The sequence below is a fragment of the Bombus flavifrons genome, chromosome 10 (assembly GCF_040668555.2).
Source record: "Bombus flavifrons isolate JBK064 chromosome 10, iyBomFlav1_principal, whole genome shotgun sequence".
NCBI lineage: Eukaryota > Metazoa > Arthropoda > Insecta > Hymenoptera > Apidae > Bombus > Bombus flavifrons.
The window spans coordinates 9056900-9084779 of NC_138451.1; the positions used below are offsets into that span (position 1 = coordinate 9056900).

The window sequence follows — 27880 nt, forward strand, 5'->3', positions numbered from 1 at the left end:
TACACTGAATATTTTATATATAACATATAGTAAACAATAATATAAGATTATTGTTATAGATAATAAAATAGTAGAAAGATTGTGTTTATACTTTAAACGATGTACATATACATATAATAAAATAATATAGAAGCTGCATCTATAGAAATAGTTCATATATTTATAATATAAAACAGTAGAAGGGTTGTGTCTGTATATCGAATAATTTACACGTACGTATAGGAAAATTACCGTGGAAGGTTTGTGTTTTTACACTGAATAATTTATACATAGATTATTCCATGTAACAAATAGTAAACAATAATATAACAGATTATTGTTATAGATAATAAAATAGTAGAAAGATTGCATCTATACATTGAACATTCTACATATACATATAATAAAATGATACAAGAGCTGTGTCTATACATTGAACATTCTACATATACATATAATAAAATGATACAAGAGCTGTGTCTATACATTGAACATTCTACATATACATATAATAAAATGATACAAGAGCTGTGTCTATACATTGAACGATTTACATATACATATAATAAAATAATACAAGAGCTGTGTCTATACATTGAATAGTCTACATAGACATAATAAAACAGTAGAAGATTTACATCTATACATCGAATAGTCCATATACGTATAATATAAAACAGTAGAATGGTTGTGTCTGTATATCGAATAAAATAAAAAAAGAAAAAAAATAAAACAGTGATGCTGGAACAGCTTGTAAGCTATGAAGTCGAAAAGACTAATCTTTAGAACTTTTGCCTGTCTGTTTGTACTCGCATCACGTAAAAGCTACTCAATAGATCTTGATGGGATTTTCTCTGTTGTATAGCTTAGTGCCCGGCAAAGAAAATGGGGTATGTATCATCTCGATTCGTTTCGTAGAAGCTGAGAAATAGCCCGGCATCTCAGCTGTACGCGCTGGCATGCTTGGTAGAGGTCAAGCAACACGATGGTTATTGTTCATCGGTCGTGTTTGTTCTGAAATCGAATCTCCTTACAAATCAATATCTTTTATCACGAAAAATGAGCTAGGAATTTCAGGGAATTTTAATCGTAAAAATTCATCTGCTCAGAAACTCTTCCGTGTATTAGTGGTCGACTAGTAGTGGAAGTCGCAGACAAAAGCTACTTTCTAATACAATCCATAAATATTTTATAATTATACAAGGTGAATCGCTTCGGTGGTGGATTCTGCACATGAAACTGTGTTTTATACAGACATTTATTTTACATAGAAATAATTCGCTCGAATAATCAGAATAGTTAATTTCACCTATCTATTTACAAAGGCAACTCGATAGTTAACGAACAATACCTGGTGAAACGTAGGAAATATGAGAGTCAATGATAAAAGAGATAAAAGCGACGAACAAGACTGCAGTTTTGTGTTCTGTTCGGATGTAAGCACGTCATTATGAACATCCCTTGAACCTGCAGGTATGCAGATGTAATGTAAATTCTTTGCCTAAGAAGAAGCTCGCTATAACTGGAAAACAAGATCAAATAAGACGTATATTTATATAAACCTTTCTTATGGTTCTCGTGTGCAGAATCCAGCGACGAAGCGGTTGCCCGATGTTACGCACACATTATGCTTTATAGCTAGTCATCTATGATAGCAATGAAACACGATGAGATGAATATGAAATAAATACATATTTAACATAATATATGTGCGTGTGCTTAACAACTAAAGTACTATGCAAAACATATGCCATATGCAAATATATTAAAATATGTCCTTGCACAAACATCCGCAGTCCAGCGATAAATATTTTTGAATTTTTCCGAATAAACGTTCGAACAGCGACATTCGGTCGCGTGCTTCGGCTCTCTTTTCTTACGTAACACAAATTCTATCTTTATTTTTCAGCTAGTAGCGCGATATTTTGGAAACTCTTTCTATTAGAACGAGAAAATATTCCAAGACTTACCACAGATTCTTTTCTACCAATACATCACGAGCGTTGTATCCAAATTTTTCTGAAATTTCACGAACTCTGTAACGAGACACGAGTATCGTCCTTACAATAATAAAACTGGAAACTAATTCGAAAATGTACACAGAAGTTGCAAGTACATTTACCGCGAACGTACGATCAGCGAGAAATTAGTAGCCCTAAAAGTACAATCAATGTGAAACACGTTTTGCCAGCAAATATCGTGGATGGACTTCGATGTACTGTATATTCTCAGATCAAAAAGTTCTTCCCAAACGCGACAATTGTTTTCTATAACGCGTAAAGAGTTTCTAAAATGTTCGAACACTTTCGTAAGCCACTGTATATCGCGAAAAGTACAGACAATTCGTAGTAATTCAACCTGGCTTCCGATTTCGTCCTAGAAACCACGACCATAAAGCACAATCGCAACAAGTGGTCCGTCATTGTACGCCAAATGTTAACGACTAACGAAATACCAAACAAATCAGTCAGCGAATATTCTAAGTTGATTGAGAATTATTCGAAGATTCAAACATATGTCATCGAGTGAGAAAAATCATGTTGCTCGTTTAGTAGACATATTATAAAGACTGGTCATCCTAGGGTTCGCAAGAATTGCATTAACGATATCCGGAAACGCATAAACCACCATTTTCAAGCGTTAAATTCCGAAAGCGGATTTACTCGCGCTACCCATTGCTTCGTGCTCGTTAGGCGAAAAGACACATTGTATGTAACGCGTTCAGAGCGTCTATTCCTGAGAGTTGAACCGTTCACCGCCAAGTATTTATACTTACACGTTGCAAATTGCGCGCGATGAACTGCACCTCGCCAGGCTACACGTTAGGCTACGTTCTGACACGAACCGTATAATAAAGTTCTATGTGCTATTGTTTCGTCGGTGGTTCGTATTCTAATTTACGTGGCAGGTGTAATATAATTTTGGACGATTTAGAGAAATACGCGATGCGTTCCGCAGTTATCTTATCGCTATCGCACATGCGATTCCACTTTGTGCAAGTTTTATAGTTTTATTACGCGGTTGTTGTGTATCATCAATGTTGAATTTTGAAAAAAAAAAGAAAAAGAAATGGCTCAGTTCCATAAATTTATGAAAATAGTAAAGCGTTAGGAATAATAATAATGATGATGATAATAATAAGACGTTCAAAGAAGAAATTACTTCGTAAGTTTATCGTGGAAAGGCGTTAGAAAAAAATAAATAATATTTATTTTTCAATTTTGCAGTTGCTCAGTGTGGCTCTGATAAGAGGATTCGTAATCAGAGTTTACGTTTTTAATTGAGAATGGAATATTTAGCTATTCGATGATGAAAACGGAAAGATAAACGATAAAATAGATTTGAATGTTTCACTATACTTTATGATTGCACTGGTTAGCTTGGAGATACAGTTTAGGAATAGTGAAAGGGAAATTTCGAGGGAATTTGTAATAATCGAAGTAACAGGAAATTTAAATTTTGTAATGCAATGATATGTGTAACAAAGTTGTATATCTTGTTGTTTCTTCAGTGGTAAAATAGATCTTTGGTATGGCGAAGAGAAATTTCGACAGGGCGTTTCATAGATATTTCAGATTGCTTAAAAATTGTATTTAAAGGTTTCGATGATGTAAAGCACGTAATAAAGTTGCAGATTTACTACTTTTTCAATGATGTAGATTGAAATTTACGAGACGTAGCTTGACTTGCTTAAGAGAAACAGATGTTCAGTTGTGAAAAAAGTTATTATTTATTGAAAATTATTCTGCTACACGTATCATCGTAAGTTGCATTCTGTAATAAAGTTGCAAAAGTATACTAAAGTGTTTACTTCGAAACAATTTAGGGGAACAAAGTATGATTCTGCAAAATCTAATCCTCTACAAACATTATCAAACTCCATTTTGAACCTCTTCATTGAAGTTTAACGTCTACTAATCGACTGTAATAAAGTTGCAGAAATATATCAAAATGTTCATTGCTGTTTAGAGGAACAAAGAATGATTCTACAAAACCTAATCCTCTACAAACATTATCAAACTGCATCTTAAACCTCGTCATCGAAGTTTAACGTCTATTAATCGACTGTCATAAAGTTGCAGAAATATATCAAAATGTTCATTGCTGTTTAGAGGAACAAAGAATGATTCTACAAAACCTAATCCTCTACAAACATTATCAAACTCCATCTTGAACCTCTTCATTGAAGTTTAACGTCTACTAATCGACTGTAATAATGTTGTAGAAATATATCAAAATGTTCATTGCAGTTTAGAGGAACAAAGTATGATTCTACAAAATCTAATCCTTTGCAAACATTATCAAACTGCATCTTAAACCTCGTCATCGAAGTTTAACGTCTACTAATCGACTGTAATAAAGTTGCAGAAATATATCAAAATGTTCATTGCTGTTTAGAGGAACAAAGAATGATTCTACAAAACCTAATCCTCTACAAACATTATCAAACTCCATCTTGAACCTCTTCATTGAAGTTTAACGTCTACTAATCGACTGTAACAAAATTCTAGAAATATATAAAAGTGTTTATTCCAGGTTATCGTGAAAAGTTGAAACAAAACAATTTTGTAGAAAATTAAATGCTTTATAAACTTCATCCAACTCTATTTTCAACCACCTCGTGGAAGCTTCACGTCCAACAATAACAATCGACTACGATAAAATTATAGAAACGTATATAAATGTTTATTTCAGTTTATTATTGAAACTGGAACCGAAAAGATTTGGTAAAAGAATAAACTATGACGCTACGAAACTTCATCCTCTACAAACATTATCAAACTGCATTTGGAATCTCTTCATAGAAGCTTAACGTCTACTAATCGACTGTAATATAGTTATAGAAATATATAAAGACGTTTATTACAATTTATTATTGGAACTCGGAATAGAACGCGTTAAGAAGAGAACAAACTTCAACAAACGATTTCAGAGAATCTAATCCTCTGCGAACTTGTTCTAACTGCACTCTGTACCACTTCGTGAAAGCTTAATGTCCAACAATCGACTTACTCCATTATCTCAAATAGGCGACAAGGAAGAGGAACACGTAGGCAATCCAATTTTCCAATATTCTCCGCTTACTCGATTACTTTCATTACACCAACGTATCCACCACCTTCGCTCCAATAATTCTTCAAACCACGATCAGTGACTGTCTTGCCGCTTCTTCTTAGCGTTAATTAACAAACTCGTCTCGAAATTTATTCCATTCAATCTCGAAGAAGAGAAAACGACGATAAAACGAAAGAAAAAAAGAGATTCGTTCGAATAATTTACATATTTAATTTACATACGTAAATTAACACGAGCAGGCAGGGATAAATTAAAAAGAAAATTCGTGTCGTCAACCAACCGACCATCCCCGGAAATTAAAATTCTGTTTCACGTGGGCTCTCGAGCCGAGTCACTTGCTCGATAATCGCGTCACGGAAACCGAATATTTCGTCCGCTTATTTATGCGTTCACGCTTTATCGAGCGTTCAATTCTCCAAAGCTGTCCGGTAAATAAGATAATGTATTCGATCCTGTCTCTATATTCTTTCTCCCCCCCTCTCTCTCTCTCTTTGTCTCTCCTTCTCTCGTCTCTACTATCTGATAAGATTAAAAAACCAGCGTGACCGTCTCATTCATGGAGACCAACGTGACGTAGGTTTCGAATCGTACAGAAGAGAACAACGTAAACGTCTCTCAGTCGCCTTTCAAATCATCGACGTAATATTCATCACGTTTGGCGGCTGATTAACGAGATACCAATGACGTTTATCGTCGTAGCTATTTGACGTTACCTTGCGAAATGGTAATGATCGAATGGCGAAGGTTAAGTTGCTGAGGCTCGTTCGCGGTTTCCATGCCCACGCGCCTCTTCTAAAATTGAAAAATTCAGCCTGAAGGAGATGTTTGTGGCTGGAGGTGCAGCAGTTTGCGGGTTCGTTGGTTGCGCATGACGAAACTGGTCTCTGTTGCGGTTACAGTGTTTTGAAATAGCGTGAGGATTTATTTGTCTGTGGGGGTTGAAATCGTGGAATGGCGGCAGGTTTCCAAGCTCCGACGTTTGATAATTTAGAAATTGGAAAGTTTGGAAATTTCAAAATTTCGACGTTTCAGAGTTTAGCGATCGAAAGAGACGCGGATTTTAAAACTTCGGCAATTTCGACCTGCTTGGAATTGGAACGTTTTGACGTTTAAACATTCGAAAATCCCAAAATTTGCAAGTTTGGATGTTGGAAGGTTCAGGAAGACTAGGACGTTCGAAGATTTAACAATCCGAAAGTTTCGAAATCGAAAACTTGGAATGACCGAGAGTCCTGAGATCGAAGAATCGAAGCATTTGGAAAATTAACAGTCCGAGGGTTGAAGAAGCTGGAAACTTCTAATATTCGAAAATTTCGAAATTAAAAAAGTACAACATTTGGAAATCTACCACCTCGAAAGTTTCGCGATTTTAAACTTCGTATACCCAAAGGTTTTAAGAATCAAAAATTGAAACGCTTGAAAATATAACGATTCGAAGGTTTCAAAATTCGAAAGTCACAGTGTTCTCAGGTTTCCAAGATTAAACAATCCGAAACTATGAAAATTAGCGAATGTAAACGTTTGTAGGTTCGAAAAAACGAAGCAACCAAACTTCCATCTCCTCCCATATTTCTCGTACCGAAATGATAGATCGTCGCAGAGAATAACTTTCAATTTGTCCTCACGCACCGAAGAAATCGAATCTTTTTCCACGTGATAAATCACCGTTAATTGTTGCACAAGGGTGGAATATATTTTCTTGCCTCGGTGAGCTGGCTTTGATGTGGATGTGCATGCGTAAATCAGCCGATTTCCTTCGACAAATCTCGAAAGAAGAAAGGAAGGGAGGAGGTGAGGAGCAGGAGGGAGAAGGAAGAACCTGCCCATCCCCGAAATTTATGCTAAGCGAACCCCTCGGGTGGTCCGCTTAAGATCGGGCTGCCTGTAAATTTGAATTCCTCAAGGGATGACCGTGACTCTGGTCCTGTCATATTATCCTATCGTTGCTACGATGTGTTGCTCCTTCAGGAAGTATAAAGAACTCTTTATTGCGTCTTCCATCGCACCCTTAAGTGGATCCCTTTCTTCCGCCGAATCTTTTTTAATTCGGTTAGATCCTCTGGTAATGGCGAGAGAAGATGGGCGTTGGATTTTTATTTTTGGACACGCGTTTGGCGATATATCTGGCTTTCGCGAAGTCTTCTTAATTCGATTAGCGACGCTTTGTTGGCAAGAAGAGAGCGAGTTAAGGGCGCCTTTCCTTTCTTAGCTTCCTCTTTAATTGTAAGCTTCCTATCGCGAATATTCCAATTTGATCTGTCGGTTTTCTTACTTTCTATCGTTCCTTTTTCTATCTTGCACGTTTTCACGTCCACCTTTGTCTAAGAGCGGGAAGCTTCCTTAGGCGTTGAAATTTTTCAGACCAAATTTCTACCAATCGTTTACACAAATTGAAAGCATATTGGAAGACGAACTGGTTCGAGAATCGAATAGAAAATATCTTTCACGAGTAGCCGTAGCATTGAAAATACTCAGCAGACGCTAAAATGTCAAAATTCTCCTACAAATTAATTGTACTAAATAAGATAAATTGCTCGTTCCAATTATTCTTTTAATATTCCTTTGATAAACCTTTCAAAATTTTCTCTTCACACGCTGTGCTATACGTTTCCTGTACACTTCTGAAATTGTCAATTTGCCGAGCACAGAGAAACCTTCCCCCACACGTTCCAACGCAATCTGGCGTCCAGATTTTCGCCATAAACGCCAAAGGAGCACGTAGACCTGCAAAAATTCCGAGACTCGACTCGCCCTTTTCTATCTCGTTTTCCATCGAACCCATGACATCCCAGGAGTTTTCTTACGTGCACGTTTCCTTCGAGAAAAACGAAACCAGACAGGCGTTACACGCGTGTGTTTTCTCTTCGCAGAGTGTGAAACAAGTGACAGGATCCGAAGAAAGTCCCTGTCCTGAAACTCGAGGGGGAAAGGAACTTCTCTCGACTTTTAGATAGCGTCCGAGGAATATTAATCGTCCGCCTGTAGATTCATAATTTTCTTTTTTTCGCCCTTTCTCAGCCTCGGCTAGCTGATGTTTCCCGAAGTTAGGGTGAAAACGTACCTTGGCGCGTCGTTGGGTCGCTGAAAAGAAAACAATCTCCTAGAAGAATCCTCGAAGGGATCGTTAACGACGAAGAAGAAAAAAGAAAAGAAAAAAGAAATCTTCACGAGACAAGTTCCAGGGGTCGCGTTTATGGTGATTTTATTGGAATCAGTTCGCATAACGCTGGCAAGGCTAAGATAATTGTCACCTTTGATTGGATTCGTTTGGAAGACTCGCTTTACAATAGCTTTTGATCGATTGTTCGGTAATAAACTCGCCACCCAATGGATATAACGATTATTGGTTGTCGGAAATTTTATATCGTTCAATTGTCGTTGGAAAGAAAAAGGAAGGAAATTGGAAAAAATTCGTAGAGCGACAAAGTGGCCGGTGATGTTAATAGCGTTCACAGTGGCAGCTCCACGTACGTGGCACGACTTTGCTAATTAAGAATCAAGCATGGTTAAAATATGTCTGAAAAATTTGTTCAAACGTGCTAAAATCAAAAGAAAGTGGTACAACTTACTGTCTTATAAATCTTATTGACACGAAGACAGACGAGACGCAAGGAAGGGACGATGATGTACGTTCAATTGACACGCCTCTGGTCTATCAAAATTTACGTGGTCGTCTGCGTGACGTGCTAAACGTTGTTCTCGTTTGCGAAGCACGCGCTAGAAATCATTTTTCCAGGACCGTATTTCAATTTGGCACGAACGAACGGTTCCTCGTGACCAGCGAACACGTTTTTCGAAGCCGATCTGGCCGATCGCCAGGATCGCCGCTGGAGATCGACGTTCTCGAAAGGCGGAGGCGGTGAAGAAAAGAAGTAGCGAGTCGGGCACGTTTTCCCATCGGTTAACGACGTGTTTATTTCTCTTTTCGTTCTATTTTCTATCCTGTTTTCACGTTTCTTTACAGCATTTTTGACGATGCGCTGCAACGCTTTTTATTTCAGCTTTTATGTTCGTATGCGTTCGTTTCGGTTTTCATCTTCTTTATTACAGTATTTTCGATTTCTATAGCGTTTCGTTGCAGTGTTTTGCGTTGGTATTTCACCATTTATTTTTCAGCACATCGTAACAAGTCGACTTCCAATTTTGTAACATAATTAATTTTCATAATAATTGTTCGTTCCGTTTATTATATATTATACATGGAATATGATATTTAGTAATTAGTGATATTTGATGAAGAGATATTACTATAATTTACTAGGCAAACACGACGATTAAATAATTTACAAATGCGCGCGATTAATCATATTCGACTCGCGTAACATCGAGGAATAATACAAAATGCAATTTCGATATGTGGCAATTTAAAATTGAATTATTATTACGCACGTTTCGTCGCAGGTACTTTTAACGCTTGATAGGAAGTCAAAATGAAAAGCAATGCAAAAAAATAAGCTTCGTGAAAAGTCATTCAAGTGGCCAAAAATTCGCTCAATTTCATCGTGAAATCTCTAGAATTTCTAATTTTTCTACTTGAAGAAAGTTACGAATTGCTTTTATCAACCACCGTAGTATTCCTGGTATTAAATCTGTCATTCCTCAAGATAATCTCCACATGCCCCAAAACGGAGAGAAACAAAGAAAAACGCTCTTCCCCATTTCCCCATAAATCACAGTTAAAATCACAGTTCCCAAGCTTCCTTAATGTTAGAATTTCTCTTTTTACACTTTATCGGTCTTAGGAATTAATTCGAAGGCGCGCAGCTAATAAATACTGGGAGGAATGAGCGAGAGAGTGTCGGCGTCGACCTTCAAATTACTACCTTGCCGGACGCCATCAAAATCCTGACCTACGTCACTATAATTACGGGTGGTCCCCGGAGGCCAAGGAACAGGTTCAAGCGATTTCATTCAATTTGTCCAGCCTCGAAATACGCCTTGTCTCGACCAGTAAACCGTACGCATCCCCTCCACGCGTTTGTGATTTTCGGCCTAAAGAGTTTTTCCTTTCGAGGAACGCTATTCTACCGACGATGGAATCACATACATGTTCTTTTTTATATCGCACATGTGCGCATCTTGAAAATAATACAACTTACACGAATACTCGCGAAAGACGAAATATTGTTCGGAAGCTTGCAAACAAAATTACTTGTTAATTATTAAACGCACAATGTTGGTAAAAGGAATTATAAAAATGGTCGCAATATCATCTTTGTGATTTTCTAAACTGAATTATTCCGAATCGTGACATTTTCGAGATACAGTTCCAAACTCGTGAAAGTCTCATTGAATGTTTCATTTTTCGAATTACAACTAATTTTACTTTACGCCAGAAATATCTATTGTATTGTTTATTAAAATGGCCGCGGCTCGAGGAACGATCACCATAGAAACGTAAAAGGTAAAAAGAGAAAAGGTCCGCGTGTAAATCAATGACTTTTCCACCAGAGAACCGCGCGAAGGCAACTTTATGGCCTTAATCCGTGCGAGAAAATTTGGTTTTTCTGTTCTTTCGTTGGTTTCTTCCCTTTTAACCTTCTCCGGTCTTCCTTCGTCTCCGGTCTTTTGAATTTACGCGCGCTCGCGTTATCGTGAGAGGTTAGTTTACACGGAAACAGCATTAGCTTCATTGTTTCGTTAATTGGACACCAGGTAGTAAAGGTTTTTTGGCTAATTGCGTTTCTTTCGATGGATATTTGTGTTTAAATCGAGTTTTACAGGTTTAATGGCGACTAAGGGGAGGCTTGGCGCCTGGTCTAGGTTATGTTTATAGGTAGGAGTTAGTTGGATGGAAATTCTAGCATTTTATGGGAGAAACAGGGGGAATTTGTTTTGGTAGTTAAAAGGAGTATTTTGTGGAGCAAAGTTGAAACTCTGAATGTTCTTCTTTTATTACTGTTCCGTAATTGTTTCTTTTTCTTGGCTTCAGCTAAATTTTGTGTCGGAGGGTAAAGAATTTTTTAGCTCCTCAAGTGTTCGCTGGGAAATTACGTTCGTTTGATGCTTAGAGAGATGAGGATTCTTGGAATCAGTTTTCCTATATATCCAGTACAGAGATTGTTATTCCTATAAATATTTCAATTTAATTTAAATAATTCGAAGATATTCTTATTTCATCCTTCAAAATTATTTATTTATTTTATTATTTTAGTATTTAGAAATATTCGATATACACGCTTTTACGGTAATAAATATGTTGCTTTAAATAAACGTTACGATACAGACGATTTAAGTAAACTATATTAATTTGATTTTCGAAAAACCAGAGACACGTGGAAATATTTTCCAAATTCGGTACTGAAACTTTCATTATCACAAATATAAATCGAACTATCGATCGTTTGTAATGCATATAATTTCATAAACTGTATTTACTCGATTAAAAGAAAAAAAAAGGAGGAGGAACAGAATAACGTGTGCAGAAACAATTTAAAAGACTGGCTATAGAAATTTGTGTGGCCGTAAAAGCTCAGCTGAAAGTGTTAAAATTCGAAACCCTTAATTACCGATTCTCGAGGGCGCAACCTTTCACCGCCACAGAGATTTAGCTGCGCTCTTTTGTGATCAAAAAATTGGAATCCTTTGAAATTACAGTCATCCCACGGCCTCCGTCTTCTTTCATTTCCATATTATTTAAATGAAGCGCGGGAAGAAATTGATAGTTCGAAGCTTCCACTCTGGCATTACTATCCTCGTCTCGAACCATGTGCATCGTAATGTCTATTCTCTAGGACTGTCGGACAACGAATTAAAATTCTGATGTTGAACTCGGCCGTGTTCCCGTTTTCCAGTCGTATGGCTAAGGTGAAAACAGCTATCGCGCGATACTCCACTCTCCTACAGAGGTATGCGAATTCCTTAGTTATATTATTCATTTATATCAAAGCGAACAAATTGATAATGAATTAGCAATTAGGAACAACAACCTACTATCTTGTTATACAGGGTGGTTGGTAACTGGTGGTACAAGCGGAAAGGGTGTGATTCTACGCGAAAAAAGAAGTCGAAAAATTAGAATAAAAAAATTTTTTTTTTTAATTTTTCCATCGAGACAACGATCTACAGTGAGATCCGTTATAACGTACCGCACGCGTACCGAGCGAAAATTCAAAGTCGATTTTCTCGAAAACAAAGCTTCAAACAAAAAATTTTTAGTCTATATTTTCGACTTCTTTTTTCGAGTAGAATCACCCCCTTTTCGCTTGTACCACCAGTTACCAACCACCCTGTATTAATCGAACGAAAAGTAATTATTCCAAGGGTTTCCAACACACGTACAATTATCTTTTCTCTACGGAGTATCTTTTTCGATTAACACCAGCTTTTTTCTAGAAAGATAACATTAAAAATCTTTCACAAAGCGATTGTATAATTATACAAACCACTGGATATTATCTAATTAAGTAGTAGTAAGTCGACTTATCGTTATATCCAGCAAATAGACACTTCCTAATTAAAGGAACAATTAATTCGTTGTTCAATACCTCATTGTTAATACCTCGTTATATTAGGTTGGCAACTAAGTGGTTGCGGGTCTTGTCATTAAATGGTAATGAAAAAATCCGCAATCACTTAGTTGCCAACCCAATATCAATTATACGCGTCAATCGCGTTATTGTATTTTATTATATCGCTGCATTGTACTTATCGATTTCTATACTTCGTAAATTCGACGCTCAGCTTATCTCATCCTACAAATAGCGCACGCTCTGTACGTATCTTCCAGTCGAAAAGACCCCGAAAACCTCGAGAAACGAATACCGAAACGATCTCCGACCGACACGAGGCCTATCCTCGCCGCGAGAACATCGAAAAAAAAAAAAAATGAAAAAGGAAATAAGGTGCCAAGTCGTAAAGAATGGTATCGATTTCCGAGCACAAAGCACGTCCTTATTGTTAGTAGAATTTACGAAGCGATTGGAAGGCGGGGGTGGAGCATCGTTCCCTCGACTCGGGAGTCTAATCGAAGTCGTTTCTCGCGGTCAAGAAATCCCATCCACCCACCGTGTGCGCGTGTTTGTCGGCGTTGGATCAAAAGAGGGAAGCGCGGAGGAAGAAAACGAGAAAGGGAAAAGAAGAAAAAGGAAGAGGAAGGGGAAAAAAAAAAGGAAAGAAAGAAGGGAAAAGGGGTCTGTGGAAGGTGCAGCCTGGTTTTCTGGAAGGCAACGCTCCCGTGAACCGTGTCCCGGCCCATAAATCCTCCACCATAAACCGTAGAACTGGGTGAGCCGTAAACCGGAAGCACGTGCTCCGCCACAGCCCCACGCCACGTCCATCGACGTCGCTATTTCACGCCAACGCGCGCCACCAGCGAATCTTTTCTTTCGATTGTCCGACCGCTGCTACGATTCTACGCTCCCTTTTGTAAATCTACTTGGACTATACATACTACACGGCCGCGACAATTCGCTTCTCAGTGTCCCTTTGAGAGCAACTTTTCATATAGTCTTGACGTTGCCTCGCTATGGTGCTCGCCTTTTTCGTTTTTCTTTCTTCGCGCTGGGAAGGTGGTACACTTTCTTAAACGAGTCTCTTCTTTTTCTTCTTCTGGTTTCGTCGAGGACTGGACAGTAGTTCTCGTTTATTTCGTCTTTTTGTTTTATTTCTCTTCGATGTTGTTTATTCCTTGATTAGTAGCACGAAATTGAATCAACTTGCTGAAGATGGCATCCCGCTGGGGGTAGCATGTTATTTAGCAATTAAGTTAGAAATATTTACCAAATGCCCAGCTGGACAAATTGTAAAGTACAAATTAAATAATAATAAAAAAGGAAGAAAAAGCCTGCTGACAAGTTTCGCAGATATTTCAATAACGAAATTTTAGTTCGTTATAGTCAACGAATTTGGTATCGATCGTTCTCATTGCGGCCAGCTAAGAGGATCTGCAATGCCGTGAGAAGATATTTTACGAAAATATCGATATTTTCTCATATTTTGTTCAGACTATGAAGATATCTTCAAACGTTACATATATGTGGTTGGATGAAAACGTTGCGGACTTATGTTGCAACTTTGACTTGATCGGAGATTGCTGAGATATTGCTGTTTCAAGGTAAAATTATGATAATAGTAGAAACTGCAGAATCTCCGTAGGATCTGTTAAACGTTATTTTAAGTGCTCCAGTATATATGGGGGTTAGATGAAATTGGCATTAAAAGTGACGTATATGAAAGAAATGGCAGAATATATTAAACTTGAAATTTCAACTTAATTTAGCTGGAAACTTAACATAGTTCGGTTTATAATTATTCATCGAGATAAGAATTTGGAAATTTTGTCATATGCTTGAAAGACATAGAGAAACGGAAACCGATTGTATCGACAAATTATGCTGGGAAGAGGTTGCGTCAGGTTAGTGTTATCCTAAAATATCCGGAAGGGTGTCGATCTTTGCAGTAAGCCGCTTACTGTAGATATCCCTTCTAACTCTATGGGATTCTGCTCGTATGGGGAAAGTTGCGAGGTCTCGTGGGTGGTCTGAATATTTTTCTTTCACGATTTCACCGGATGAAAGAAATATTTCCCCCGGTTTGTTATCTTCTGTCTAGTCGACTTTCCAATTTTCATTTAAACGTCACTAAAAATAACCAGAGTATTCCAATCCTCGTTTTTCCAATTTTCCAACTAATTCAGAGAACAGTCAAAAACTTACTCCGATCTTCTACGATGACCAAGTATCATCCAAAAGAAACTGCAATCCTCGATTTTCACTTTCTCGGCCAGAGATCAACCAAAAAGTCACCTTAATCTTCCACAATGATTAAACGATATCTGGATCGTCCAAAGACTTGAAAAATTCCAGTGTCTCGATGTTCGTTGTCTCGGCCAAAAGCACTCGGAAAATGAAGTCATATCGATCTTCGCAAAATTCTCAAATACAATGCAATCGAATTTTCCAATTGTTACTCCACGGTTTGCGATAGCAAACGAAGACGTTGCAATGACCTCATCATCTTCGACTGCGTGTTTGCAGTGACTCGTTCCCATATTTACCGTGCACTCTGCTACGGAATGTATCTTCGACCTCGCCATCCTGATCCACTGAACAATATTCTTTGCTGGAAGAATAGGAGATTCGACTCGTCAAGACGAGAAGCTCGAACGTGTTCTCTCGATCAATATTTGAGCTGTTCCACCGGTCGCCAATGAACAAAGACAGCGAACAACAACCTCTGGGATGAAGCCTTTCACGTGCGCGTACCGCAAGAATTTTCACGCCGCACGCGTTTCGCTTCCCGTGCGCCACTTTTATATTTTGTTAGGCGAGATGCTTTTAACAGGAGCTCGTAAAAATCGTGGAAAAAAAGAAGGCGGAATAAGACGAGACTGAAAGGAAGAGTATGGGAGGCAGAGAATGGCGGTTCGAATCGTAAAAAGGATTGTATGGTAACGGTAGAAACATTTAGAATTCCCTTCGATGATACGGACGATTTTATGGCGGGAATTAACGATGGATTCTGTTTGTATCTCGCGACAGAACAGCCATTGGAAACGCCGGTGAAATTTGTTCCTTCTGGCCTTCCGTGGGTCCATTCGTTCTTAGGCGATGTCTCCTGTGTATATGGGGTGTCTAGAATTCTTTTGATCTTGCCCGGTTTTCTGGTTTTCTTTTAATCTTGATTTTCATCTTGTTGCAAAGTATCTCGTGTAAGGATCTTATCGTGTAATTTCAATTCAAAATCATATCAATCAAGGGGAGTTCTCCTTCGTTTTCTTTCCTGCTTTTCGTTTCATTTTTGGCTTGAGGTTAGAGCGGAGAATTTTCTTTTTATTGTTTAATTTGTACTTTACAATTTGTCCAGTTAATTTGGTAAATTAGAGCGGAGAATGGGCATTTTTATGGCAGAGAATTTTCATCGCGTTGCAGAGTCTTCTATGAAAAGAAAGATCCTTTGAGGGAGGGTGTAATGTTAATTCAGAACCTAAATAATCGTATCGTAATTTGTATTAAAAATGACCAAATTCGTAATATTACAAAGAATGTTCTTATTTGTGGATATTCCAACTGGAAATTTTTCCGAATTTAATTTCCGATTAAGAGACGCGTGTTTCGCGTGAACGAGTCTCTGCTTTCATCCTCCAAGGGCAACAATTTCAGCCTACGTGGACTAGGAAACAAAGCTCCTCACATGCGAATCGAAGTCGAAACAAGAGCAGTACGGTTCGTTTCCAAGCACGTTTTCGGTAATTTCACGTCTGGTCTTGATTTTCGGCTCACGGTTTTGTTCAGCGCGTGCTGCGAACCGTAGACTAAATACCGGCATTAAATTAGGGAGAGGTCGACTCGGAACAAGGCGTCCCGGTGTGTAATATACGCGGCCGAAATGGTGTAATGAATTATGGCCGGCGAGGATGAAGTCAGCGTACGCCAGCTTAACGCGAACGTTGCCGAAAAAGTGGTCTTTACCACTTCTCGTCCTCTCGACGTGGTCATTTCAATTTATTTCCAGATATTTTCGTGATTTGTCGAGGGCTCGATGAAGCACGTACGTTGTTGTTGAAAATTACTCATCATTTTCGTCATAAAATTAGTCGTTACATTACGAAGGGCCAAGAGAAATATTTCAATTATATTACGAGCCTCTCGGAAGCTACATTTCTTTCTGTAAACTTCTACGTTTCATCGCCCAAATATCCTGCATAATCAACGTGGAATTTTTCGAAGAACAAACAAAATTAGTTCCATGAATTTATTTATCATAAATAACCGGGAATATCGTTGTAATAAATATTTGTAAATTGCAAGATGAATCGGAGGAGGAAAAGGTCGTGACATTTTTTCTGTCAGTGACCAGGTAAGAAGAATAGATACTAGGATTTAAAGAGTCTCAAGGTCTATCTCGTGAGTATAGTTGTCGTACGAGTATTCCGAGCGACAAGGGGATCTGTGCATAAAAATGTGTACCACGCAGCTTAAGACAAGGGTCACTGTAAACAGTATGTGTTAAGAGTTTTGCATATATAGAGAGTGTAATGTGCATTTTACGAACGTATAAAAATCCAAGTGTAACCACAATGTAAACGCAACTGCCATACAGAGCTCCAGCTACGTTTGTATTTGGTTTAATCGTTATTCTTGTAATAACATTTACGATATTTACTATTAGCATACGTATTAGAATGTTTATCATCGAACGCACGATAGCAATTTAATCGCAAGATTTCGAGAAGCAATACTTGTATCTTTAATGATCATACTCGTGAATAATTTACACGCGACATTTCTAACGACTCTTCGTAACTCTCAATATTCCAACAAATGCAAAACGTCATGTTTCCAATTTACAACGTTGGAATATCAAGTGCCATTATCCTCATCAGCGAGGTAAGATAAATTTTAACAAATACGTAGAACAAAGTCACGCCTCGTAACGCAACGTTATATTATATTACGATTATAAAGTTACAAATCTGAAACAAACTGCTTATCGATCGTCGTACAATCAGCAACCTAACGATACAACCAATACACACGCAGTACTTCCTAACAGTATCACCGGATGAAATCAACGAACAAAAGCCAAAACTTTCTAGCGAGAAGAAAATTATACATGCTAGCGCCACGCAAAGTAACAAGCTGCTCATACAGATTACACCCACGATGTTATCGTCATTCCCTCCACGAATCTCCGATGTTTACCTAGAAAACAGCATTACAGACGACAAAATAGACTACCATTAACGCGCGAACCGTCGCGGCTCGACTGCGATCCCAAACGTTCGTTCGCGATTAAAATATTCCAGGGACGTGCGCGTCCCCCCACTCCGTCTCCTCTGTGCCCCCACTCCTTTGTGGTTAAAAGCTCGCGAGGCGCAGCACGTTCCCAAAACGTATCGCTATGCGCATCACGGGCTTCTCTATCGTCGTTGGACGATCGCGAGAACCGCCGAACAAGGAGATCTTCGATCGAACTTGGCGAATCCGTCGAGACCGAATAGGCTTCGTACAGCTACGAGCAGATTGTTTTAATGCCATTTATCGCCATACTGTGACAGTAGCTGTCTATTACGTAAGAATGATTTCGTCCAGCCTTCCAGTCCTCCCCTTATGTTCCAATACGCCTTCCAATAGACGTCGTCTCTTTATAGAAACTAGCTCCATGTATGTGTATACGTAGTTTTAAGTTATATCATGGAATTTCAAGGAATGGTGACTTGGATTTAGTAGATTTGGAGAATTTCTCGGATATTTTTTCTTTCTCGCTTCTTGTTCTCTTTTTACGCTTTTGTAGGGACGGTTTACGTGGGACGGTATGTCGACATTGAAATGTTTTCAGGCTACGTAAGAAAGTTGTTAGAGTGGAGTATGCGCGTGTGTCGTTTTTTATGGGAATCGTAAGGAGGTTCCTTTTGTGGGCTGCGAGTTCACTTCGGGAGAAACGGTGCCCGATTCTATCGGAAACGATCGTGTGCGGAATAATAGGATGGTTTTGGTGAAAGAAAGGGGATTTTTGGAGGTTTCATTTCACACGATGAACACGCGCGGTGAATACCGAGGGATCCCGTTTCGAGGGTTTGTGTGATTGTAACTCGATTGTTCCGTACCTTTGTGTCGATCCTATGATAGGTACTCTGCGTGGGTAAATGTTATGGTGCCTGTTTTATGTGATTTATACCTGCAATATTATTCGCAAGTCCCAAACATTTCGGTATATAATAAATTGATCTTTGATGAGTAATTTCTATAATTTCTAAAAATGTAAATGTAAAAGATAATTCACGAATTTAGTATTTTCACTAAACTACTCGACTCTTTATTTTAGACACTGACATAGCCGCCTTAATTAGCTCGTAAGTTAAAATGCTATTCTGAACTTTCACACTTGCTCCTTTTAATAAAGTAGTTAATTAAAAATTCCCGATCTTTAAATTTTAAATAAGTCGAAACTTTACGCGTCAATGTACCATTTCAAAAAATTCAGGCCAATGTTCCAAAGCCAATTAAAATCTCAAAACCCTTAAACTACGAACCTTACCACAGCTACCTTTACCATTCCAGATAACTCGAACCACTGTTACAAAATGAAAAACTCTCCGCTTTCAACGATTCATCCAATCAGCCTTTAAAATGTCGCGTTTCTACAATTTCTAAATATCCCAAACTCCCACCCTTCCGATATCCCCAAACGCAGCCCACAAAAACACCAAAAACTCACCCCATCGCCAAACCTAACCTCAAAATTGCCAATATATGTAAAAAAATTAAGCGAGCACTTCAAAGAGGAGATCGAAGAGCAGGAGAATCTCGTTCCACGGACGAACGTAATCCACAAAGAGAAAAAAACCTCACCCCATCGCGAAACCTAACCTCAAACTCGCCAAAACTGCCAAGAAATTAAGTAGCAACGACGAAGTGGAGATCGAAGAGCAGGAGAATCTCGTTCCATGCAGCGTTTTATTCCGACGCGGGGGAAGAAGAAGCAGAAGAAAAAAGAAGAATAAGAAGGACGCGTCGGTGATAGTTTAGCTGGCATGGGTAGCTAAAAAGGGACACTCCAGCGTACAGCCGCGTGAATAACAAAAGGCTGATGGAACGTGCGCCGCGTCCAGAAGAGAAACCAGCGAAGGGTACGGTGAACAGGGAAGTGCGGCGCGTGATAGTGGAATATTCATTTTGTGCCCACGATCGTCAATGTGTGATCGCGTGGTGAATCCACCGGCGAATTAAGCGGAAAGCAGGCGTTTCACAAGCTCCTTCAACGCCTCTCCTAACTGCTTGCAATCGACGCATCTTCTTCTTCTCTTTTTTACATATTTTGTTTTCTGTTATAATCGACGATTGCTTGTTTATATAGTACCTATTTTCAGACAATTGCTTTCTGTTGTCGTAAAATTAATAATGACCGGGGAGAGAGGTTTTGTTATTCAATTCCGATTGAAGCAGAGGTTATGTAATGGATCTCTTAAGCATTCACCTGGTTGATTTATGGTAATCGATTTGTGTTTGACGTGTGGCCGTTTGACAGAATTTTTATCATTACTTTTAATTGCTGCGGTGTGTTGAAGATATTAATAGAAACGTCAGTAGATGTTCTTGGAATTAGTGGGAGGAGAAATCGCTTGAGAACTTGGAGTTGGAATAAGTTAGTTATAAATGTTATAAGTTGGAAGCGGAAGATGATACAGACTATTTTATTTAGGATTATTATCCCGGAAATTTGAATCCGAATAACTTTTTATTTTTGCTCTGTATTATATTTGTACTACGCTCAGAATTGGTTCAATTCAGAATCTTGGAAGGTATTTTATATGAAAGAACATTCATATTTGTTATTGTAATTTTTATTCTTATTTTGTGATTTTATTTGGTAATTTACATACACGAAGATGATAAACCTGTTCCGGTTTTATTTTTCTGTACGAGATGTGACACGATGTGTCGTCGTATGGGATGGAATGTGAAGATGATCACGTAGAAAATGGTCAATCAGAGAAATGTCAGTCTTTCACCCTCCGCTGCACGATAACGAGACGTAACGTTCTTTATCAAAAACTTTTACCTTCGGTTTGCTCAAGTACGTTTTATCTTTGGGCTTTTATCAGCAACGAGGGACTGTTCACGGTTGCAGGTACGTTTTCGTTAGGACGGTTGAATAATATTCGATAACGTTATCAGCCTAGCACAAGAATTTTCGTGTGGACCTCTGGTAACGCGTTTTCGAAAATTCACAGAATATGTGCGACTTATCTGTACAATAATTATTAATTGCCTGATTATTATTCGTTAGTTAATCTTATCTATGAAAAGACTAAACACTCGATTCTCCAATTAATTCCCTCTAAAATATCCAGTAAATTTTCGTCGCGACGCTTCTCCCTTCTTTCTCAAATACAATTAACATAAAAGAAGAAGGAAGAAAAAGAGCGTGTCTCTTCGTCCTGCTATGGTTGTTAACGATGTCGAGAGGAATATAAATTTTCGTCAGTTAACGAAGTGATTTGTATTTTTTCCATGGGGGTCCGTGGGGGACATAAGGCGCGCTCTGTTCCAATACGGAGGCTGCGCGATGAAGAAAAAAGGAAAGAAATGTTTCTAGTGCTCCCGTTGAGCAGATGTTTCGGGTGACAGGAGCGAAAGAGAGAGGAAGGGGGCCAGGTCACAAAGGCACTTCCCTGAAACGAGGCCCACGAGGCGCCGCAGCGCGTAAAATGAATTTCGGCTGAGCAGATCGCGTTCTCTGCAAAAACCTATCTCGCTTCCGCACTCGTAAGGACGCACTCGCGAGTCACATGGTTTCAAGCGGCTCGTCGACTTTTAAGTGTCCAGTCTACAGGATGCTTCGGTAAACGAGGAGACGCTATTTTCGAGATAGAAAAATTCAGGCTGCTTGGAAGTTTCGTGGGAAACTTCCGTGAAACAGAATTTACGTTGTCAGGCTGTTTTTGGAGGAGCGTGGTCGACGAACGCAGCCACTTTCATCCTCGTTCCATTCGCGATTCCATGGTGAAACAATGTACGAATTCGGTTTAGGAATGTCGTTAGGGTTCTATCGTTCTATTCTCAGTTGAAGAAAAGTTTGTAAGAAAGTTTCGCACGAGTTTCACGAAGTAGTCTGAATTGTTGGATTAATTGAAAACACAACGAAGTCAGTCTATGTCTCAGTCTCGCTATGTTTAAGATTTGTCAAATTTATTACTAATTTATTAAAATCAGTTGTTAAGTTTATGGTTTAAATCGTAGGATATAGGTTACTTTGTGAAACAACGTCAGTTTAAGTTGGCAATATCAAGCGAAATTATGTTTGAATTTTATGAAATGTTTTAAATTATTAGACAAGTTGCTTCCCACATTGAGAATGTCGTTTTGCACTACAAAAAATGATCGGAAATTTCATAGAGAAGTCGTGGATTCGATACAAGGAATTCGTTTAAATCATCGAATGTAGATTAAACATTTACATAAATTGCACGAACGCAATGCAGTTCTTAGAACTTCATGCCACTTTCATTATAATTACCGTAATTACCATTTCTCGTAAAAATATGGATTTGCATAAATATCGCAAGTTTAATTGCACGTAAATGCTCTCTATAACGTAGAATTACTTTCATCCCATGTTTCGATATTCAAAAATTCGACTAATAATTTCATGTAAACATAAAATACGTTTTCCGATATTACTAAAAAAACTGTTCTGATCGATACACTACAAACGCTTGTGAGGCTTGTGATAGCTTGTGATAGCTAAAGAATTAATATGTCGTAATCGTAAAAGTAAGCATACAATAAACACAGCGGGTAAAATCGTAAAGTAAGGAAACGATACATAACTCGTGTTCGACAGCCACTCTAATCGTTTCTTACAGCTTAGTGGCGTGGAAATTTGCAAGTACAAACGAGACTATATAAATATAAAATAGTGTAAAATCGTATCACGATCAAACGTGACCATTCAGAGTTAGTTATGGTTAGACAGCAAGCAAGTGGAAAAGACCGGTGGAAAAGTGTGACTTAATTTAACGGCACTCCCAGCTTTTTCCCAGACCACTTGATACTTTCTTATCGGCTGACTGGTCGCAAGAAGCGAGCAATATGCCCGCTTAATAAAACACTCGGTAGCAGGGACAAGAATATCCGGGCGTTCGAGGAAATTTTACAACTACGGCTCGCTACGGCCGAGTAAATCATCGACTTACTGTCAATTAAATGTAAATACCGGCGCTTCGACTTCCAATTCGTTTTTCCTTTTTCCTTTCGTTAGCTGTAAAGATAGATAAATCCGATCGAACGTGATACACGAGGTTTTGCTTTTTACTCGGTTTACTCGATAGAGAACTTTATTTTTGCGCCCTGCTGACTTCGATCGGATCAAAATAAGGGCTTAGAGAAGAAAGATACAAGTGCGGTGAAATTGTTTCGTTCAAGGAAATTTGTAGAGTTTTCATATTGAAATATTTCTGTTGAAATTTATTTTCTTCCGCTGTAAGAGTCGATGATGGTATAATTATATATATGAGCTGATCGAAAGCCAAATTGATTATTTATTTAGTTAAGAGCAATTAGAAGGTAGAGGAACGTGATGATATAATAAATTATTTTTTTTTTATCTATTTCGGAATCATTTTTGTTCACGTCGTTTCTTTGCAAAAATGTAACTTATGGAAATAAATTGTTTCTTGAAAATTGAATGTTAATCGCGTATCCGAGGTAGATTCATTGATGGAGCGAAAACAGTTGATCAAAACACTTGAAAAATTTCTTTTGACAAATTTGAAGATATTCCATAAGAAGCTTCCTTTAAGTTTCAAAAAAAGCAACATTCTACTATTAAAAAATATTTTCTTTATCAATACTTGTCAACACTTTTGAAGCTAAGAATTAACACAGAATATTTCGAATTTGCACAAAGAATCGACTACCATTCGTTAAAATTAAACAGATCGAAGAACCGAAATTTCAACGAACTCTCGTCTCCGTAACCTCAATTCACCCCCAAGAAGTTATATCTAAAAATTTGTCTACTTACCACCAAACAATAATCGACGACGATCGACTTCCAATGTAGCCGGCACGTCGATAAGTCTCACTAATACTTAACAAACACAGGCTGAAATCATGTCGAACCAAAGAGAACTACAAGCACATTTCTCTGTTTCCTCACTCCGCTAGACGCGTTCTCCGCTGCCCGTAATGGACAGTTTCCTGGGCAGACGTCGCCCGTACGAGCGATCGAGCAGATACAGAAACCGCGGGCCCATTGATGGGCAAACTGTGCGAGCGCGACAAGGACAGAGTCACAAGAAGCGACGCGAGACAGACAGACTGATAGACAGAACGCGACACGGTCTCTTGACCCCGTGTCGGGGCCTTTCGTTGTTCAGCCGTCGGCCAAGAAACCCGCGACAACACACAGCTAACAGAAACACACCACTGAGACGGCACGATGCTTGTTTGCCGGTGGCACGTTTTCGTCTGACAGCCAGCGGCCCGCGCCGCGTGTCGTACCTGCCGCTGCGCATGCGCGTCCCTACGCTCGCGCGCCGTGCGATCTGATTGGCCACCCATTGATCGGTCCTACACGCGGTTCGACTCACGTGCGCGGGTTCCCGTGCGTCACGTGAGTGGGGGTAAGTAGGTGCTTGCGACTTCGAACTTCGTGCGATAGTTCACGTGTGGGGTGAGCGACTTGTCAGAGATTTGCGAGGGTGGCTACGAGTGGGTGCGGGGTTGAGTTATTTCTGCGAAAATCTGAGGGAATTTTTGGCTTTCGGGTGTTCACGTTTCGATGTAATGGAGTTATTGATAAAATTATCGGTGCGCGATAAAATTACGAGAAACTTTGGTACAAATAAATTCAGTCCTTGTCGTTAGGACTTGTTTGGCGTTAAACGTAAGGATGAGTGGTATGGGAGGTATAATCCTTTTATATAGTAGTTGCGTTATGTGTAATTTCGCGGTGAAGAATTGTTAATATTGTAAAGATGTATGCGCGAGTAGATGAAGAGATCGGTTATTTTTATTTCAGGTAATTTACACAGTCTTTTGGCTTTTGGGTGTTCACGTTTTTATGTAACGGAGTTGTTGACTCATTGGAGCGTTATAAGATTAGGAGGAATTTGGTATGAATAAATTGGGAAATAGACTTTTCAGGTTGGGACGATTTTCAAATTAGACGTGTAACGATTTTGCAACTGTCATACTTTCTGTATCTTCAAATGTTCAATATTCATCTCTTAAGCATCTCTTAAGTACTTCAAGTACTAAATAGAGTTACCGTTTAATTTTTCCAATCCTAGATTGCGTTTAGCATTCCAGTGAATCTAGAAACTCTCTCTTCTTAGTTATCGAAACGCAATCAGCGATTCATTTTGAACAAGCATCGCCTAAGTAGTCTACTTACATATGTAACGCTATTATGTCAAACAAACTTAACATACGGATTTTGACTAGAATATCTCGATCGGAGATTGAAACACGAATCTTTTGTCCGTATACTCGAGTTACTAATCGATTCTATAATCCGTAACGTTGATACCCGAAGCAACTGGCACCTGTCTTGGCATTAACATATGTTTGGTTACTCAGTTATGTCATACTCAGTTACACTTGATCGGAGTCCGGTTGATCCGAATCAACTGCTAAGAGATTTATACCGTTCATCGAGAACGAGTTTCGAACATTTCGCCACGGGTATAATTATCTTCATTCATACTGAAATAAGTTGATCAATTAAAGCTGCAGGATCTCGTCGGAAGTTGACGAGTTCGAGTCAACGATTTCCAATAAAATTACAAGCACTGCTAACAAAACTTTGGAAACCGACATGAGAAAGTTTCGTTTGCAATACGTGCTAAATTATTGCATTGTAAATTATTGTATATATACATATATAACGTGTAATAATACATCTATCGATACAAGTTTGTGTGATAGAAAATTTTTAACGTTTAATACAATGATGGACAAGATTTGTCTTTACTGTATCTTATTGATTTTCATTTTTATAATCTCTGATTTTCTTACGAATAATAAAGGGCGTATTATATCACCAAGAATAGAAAATCTTTCGGTTAAATATCAAGTAGGTTAATCGAACTTTAGTCCCATGTTACATATGTACATATTTTTCATTTTATGTTGATGCTGTATGTTACTAAAAATAGATTCTTCCATTAAGCATCGAATAAATTAAGTAAATGTCATCCATTTCATACTTTTCATTTTAAAAACTTCTTTACTGCTGTTTCACAATAATGCTACTAACGTAAAAAGAATTGTTTTCCATTAAGTATCCAATAAATCGACTGACTCATCCTTTGTTCTACCCATCCTTTGTTGTCCTACCTATATTTTTCACTTAAAAATGGTCTCTATTGCTCGTAACAATTATCTCTTCCGTTACACGATCTTTCTAGGCACGATATTTGTCAAACACTGACGATCATACATACCACAGTCGGGATATATCGACATAAATGGGAAGACCGAGTGTGATTCGTTTTGTAACGAGCATTACGCACGCCATGTTTGCGTGGCTCGATTACACTGCGTCGAACGACCACTTTTATTGTCAGCTTGCGAAAGGTGCGAACTGTTAATTCCTCTTAGTCGCCATTGAACGACGTTGGCGTTCCTCTTGACCTAGCTGAACAATGCAATTAATCGGTGAATGACCTTTCTTTCTTTTTACTACGCAATTGTTACTTTATTAACAATCTATCTCTGTTCTTTTCTTGCTCAATTTTCGATCACAGAATCGCTAGATTTCAATGTCCTTCTTCGTAAATGCATTCGATTTCCTCGAACGAGGGTAAAAACTTTTCAAAAACGAGCTTTCCATAATTTTAAAACTCAATCGGAAGAAGCCACATTCTTAGTAGTTTGAAAATTCACATGTAGGATGATACTATATTTTTAGTTATTTTACAATTCAGTGCTCAGTGGACGTATCAAATATTCGAACGACTGTGCGTACCGATTCGACGAACATAGCTTTCTAACCGAGCTAAGATTTTTATCCCAGTCTTTGTATACTAACAAACGTATTTTCTGTAATTCTGATTAATCTTTTTGACAAGTACTTTTGTGGTCCTCATAGAATTTCGACTCATCTACAGTGTGTCAGCTTCTCCTTCAGTTCTGTACCCATTCACAATTCTAATTTTTAGTTCAGTTTGACGTGAACTCTTCCTATCCTTTTAATTCTGTTTCTCCACAAAGATAATGCGGAGAGTGTTCGCGAAAAGCAGCAAAAGCAAATGCCAAGAAACTAGTTTTTCAGGAGGGGAAGAAAATTTATGTACGCACGAACGTAGTCCAAATTCACGAAAAGGGAAAGTGTACCCATAGAGAACGCTGTATGTGCCGCCTGCTAGTTTGAAAAAATAACTCAACGTTCCATTCACTTAGACGGATGACGGAGACAAAAGTCAAGAAACAATTAACCAACGTTTATCGGTGCTTGTATCTCTCTCCATAGAGACAACGTTGCGAAACCATGTTCTAGCATTATTAATAACTACGTAGGAAGGGAAATCGCGTTTAAATTATATCCTACGGTATTCTAATTCATACGCCTAATAGTCTCCACGAAAAAAATCAAAAACCTTTCGAATTTTGGCAGCCGCGTTGTTTTCCACAAACGCGTTTCAACCTCGTTTCCATCAATTTTTCGGTTACCCATCGAGTATCGTCCCGCTACAAATTACCTCAACTGTCCGCCGACGACGATTTCGGAGACGTTCATTGTTCGTTGAAAAATGAACAGCATCCCCGAACGGGTTCCCGGAACGCGACTGAATGAATTACAAAAACGACGACGCACGTGCGCCGTTTCCGGCGCTGCGGCAAATCACGACGTACTTCCGCTGCGGTGCATTCTGGTGCCCCGGAGGCGCGGGACGAGAGAAAACGCTACTACGGTCGACGAAGAACGACTATCGCCGATGATATGCCCGACACGAAACGGACACGTACACGTTTCCTGAATTACGTGAACGCATTCAACAATGGCCTTTTACGAGATCAAACGGCGATAACGTCGCCGCCACCCGGGTTTCATTGAAGTCTCGTTGAAAATGCTGCTCGTAGGGTTCCGTTCGAGAATCGATCGGATGGGGGACTTGCAGCGGTTGTAACTGATCCACCAGCGTTTTCCAGAAATCGTTTCTCGTCTTCGCGGAATCTATTTTACGAAACGAAGGGACGTTCGCTCGCTTCGTCTCGCGACTGGCTCATCTTCGTCACGATGTTTTGCCGTGGAACAGCGTTGAGATTGAAATTAAGAGGAGGACAGAATCGGGTGAGAAAAGCTTCTTTTCTATTATTCTTCCCTGCTCGAGATTAGAACGTGGATCTTTTATTTTACAATCTTCAACAAG

At 38.7% G+C, this 27880-nt stretch overlaps 1 protein-coding gene across 4 annotated transcripts in view; it reads right to left on the bottom strand.

The window, feature by feature from the left end:
• LOC138184002 (fibroblast growth factor receptor homolog 1) overlaps positions 1 to 27880 on the bottom strand; it is a 112757-nt gene that overhangs the window by 37481 nt on the left and 47396 nt on the right. The window contains exon 1 of one of the 4 annotated variants that reach the window (XM_069121622.1): positions 23527 to 23970. The exons of the other annotated variants lie outside the window; for them this stretch is intronic. The gene's annotated coding sequence lies outside the window, so the exon portion shown is untranslated. Of the gene's footprint in view, positions 1 to 23526; positions 23971 to 27880 lie in introns of those variants that run through there. 4 annotated transcript variants of the gene reach the window in all.